We start from the raw sequence: 2,892 nt of genomic DNA, 5'->3' as shown, positions 1-2,892 counted from the left end.
TTAAGTGGGAGGGGGTCCTTAGCCCAGTAGTGATGTCATGACAAGAAGAGGTAGCAAGAACAATGCCTTCCTTTGAGCTATGAATAGAAAATATAGTACACACCATGAAGAAAGACTCCAGCCATAAAAATATCTGATAGAAAATCACCATCCTCTAAGAGTGATACCCCACTGTAACTGACAGTGCAAACTATAATTATCAGTCCTCATGCACCTATAGTATTTGAACTTACTGGAGATCAGCATTTAACAAAGTATATCCAACAGACCTCAGACAGTCACTGATAGAGGCATGTTCTGTCTATCTGGGGAACACTGGATTAGACAAGGACAAACACATTCTCATCATGAAGCTTCTTGTAAACTTTAAGAGACATTGTGAAGCTTCCATATAATCTCCAATTTACCCTTGGCCTTGGCCATGGAATCCGTTCCTCTCACAGCACAAGTTACAGTAGCTGGCCCCACTTCAGCCAGTTCTGAAACACCAGGGTCTCAGGGCAGCCCCTGCCATAGGAGTGGACTTACAAAGATGAGTTTAAAAACTCTAGAATTCTTATTTAAAAAGATATTGGCAGGTAGGGAGGGCAAAGAAATGGCCCAGCAGTTATGAGCATTTGCTGTTCTTGCACAGAACTGGAGTTTGGTTCTCAGCACCAATGTGTAGCTCACAACCATCAGTATATCTAGTTCTAAGAGATCTGCTGCCCTTCTCAGGCCTCAACAGGTTCAAGGTACTCACATTGTACACAGTCATACATGCAGTCAAAATACTCATACACATAAAAAAATGATATTAAATCATTATTTCACCAAACAATGAAGGATTCTGAGAGATGTTTTAAGATACCAGAAGAAATGAAGCTTTACAATGAAATTATAAAAATTAGTGGAAACAAAATGACAATTTTGAAGTTTCTTACCTGCTGTGGTAATCAGAAATTCAAAGAACACATCAGAATGCAGGTACAACAATAATAACCCACAAATCTACTGGCTCTATGCCACTGTATTTTACTTAATCCTAGGTGCAAGATGAATTACCATTGTGTAGTTGAATTTTAGTCTATACATTTTGTTTTCCCAATGGAGCCATCATGCAATTTACTCACTAGTACAGGAGACAGCACACATCTAGAAGGAGGTGAGTACACAGTTCTAGGATCACTTGAGTGAAACACTCTCTCATGTTGATGTCTTGTTTTGTTTGCAAAGAGCTAGAGCAAGTACAGGAATTCTATATGCATCTATATCTTGCAAAGTCATCAAGCAGGGCCCTCCCACAGATTTACAGACTGTCTAGTGAAATGTCATGCTATATGACCAATTTGTCTCTGTCAAAGCCAGAGAAATTAATATTAGTGCCTCAGAGATAAAAGTTTTGTTCATTCTTGGCTACAAATGGCACTTTGGACAATGTTGGATGACATGACAGATGGATCCCTATTGTACTGTTTTCTCCTTTGGCTGTTCTAGATAGTAGCTTTAAACATCTTCACACTGACATCTAACTGGTCTTAGTTTCAACTACTTAGATGTAACAGAAGGACACTTTTGACCTTGAAACAACCCAGGATCACATCAAATGATGGAGTTATTTTATTATATAACAACCTTTTAAAAACTGACATTTATTATCAGAGACTATACCCAAGCTTTATTTAATCAAAGTACTAAATGTGAATTATTATTTCCATACTAGTACAGTCAAAATGTTTTCATATGGAACTTGTTAAATGCATTACTCAAAGTCATAAACATAATAAATGCAGAGCTGAATTCCCATTTCATGTTGTTCTGACTTTAAAGTCTATGATGCTTGGTATTGAGCAGTCTTTAGAAGATCAGAATTCCATGGCCTTTGCACTCCAAGTAAATTAGTTTGATGAATCAATACACGTGATGATAGACAGGTTTGACAGTGTGCAACTATAATCCCAGCTTTTTAAGAGATTGAGGCAGAAGGATCTAAGTTTCAGGCCAGTTTGGTTTGTGGAGTGACTTTGAAAGTAGCCTGGACAATTTAGAGTTGTTGCAAACAAGAATGAAGAAGGCTTAGAATACAGATCAGTGTACAGGTTTTTCTAGTGTGTGTGTGAGGCCCTCTGCGTGTGTGTGTGTGTGTGTGTGTGTGTATGTGTGATTTCACTTTCATATATGTGGATATATAATCTCTATAATAATCACACATAGATAGGAATAGAAGGAGAAGATTCTCAGTTCGAAGGCACAGAAAATAATTTTGTTTTTTTGTTTTTAGTTTGTTTTTTTTTTTCCCCCAGGGCTGAGGACGGAACCCAGGACCTTGTGCTTGCTAGGCAAGTGCTCTGCCACTGAGCTAAATCCCCAACCCCAGAAAACATTTTTAACAAAATCATAGAAGAAAATTTTCTAAACCTAAAGAAGGACATGCCTATAAAGATACAAGAAACTTACAGAACACTAAATAGATCATAACAGAAAAGAAAGATCCATCCCCAAATAATAAAACCCTATACTTACCTGGCATGGGAGATACCATAATCATGAAGGTTGTTTTCCCAGGGCAAGGCTGGCTTCTCCGTTGCACTCCAGTTGTGCTGACCCGCATGATTTACCCAAATGCAGAAAACTCGACTGCATAATTTGTGGTAGTGGGGGACTGCATTCGCTCTGTCCCCTGAAAAAGAATTAAAAATTTTATAAAAAATATAAAAAATTACCAAACCTTAAACATCCAGAAAAAAGAAAGAATATTAAAAACTGGAAACAGGACAAGTAACACATAAAGGCAGATGTATTACAATTACATTGACTTCTCAACAGACATTCAAAAAGCTAAAAGGACCTAGACAAATATCTTAAAAACTCTAAGAGACCACAGATACCATCCCAGACTACTATAATCTGTAA

General features: G+C 37.5%; 1 non-coding gene across 1 annotated transcript; it reads left to right on the top strand.

The window, feature by feature from the left end:
* Positions 1-2,494: 2,494 nt before the first annotated feature.
* On the top strand, positions 2,495-2,662 carry LOC118588161. The gene has a single exon (XR_004945555.1). It is a non-coding gene; the product is annotated as a U1 spliceosomal RNA (small nuclear RNA).
* The last annotated feature ends 230 nt before the right edge of the window (positions 2,663-2,892 follow it).

This window comes from Onychomys torridus, chromosome 7, assembly GCF_903995425.1.
Source record: "Onychomys torridus chromosome 7, mOncTor1.1, whole genome shotgun sequence".
NCBI classification, from domain to species: Eukaryota; Metazoa; Chordata; class Mammalia; order Rodentia; family Cricetidae; genus Onychomys; species Onychomys torridus.
Note: the sequence above shows the minus strand (reverse complement) of the source record. Positions and strands in the feature narration are given on the sequence as shown.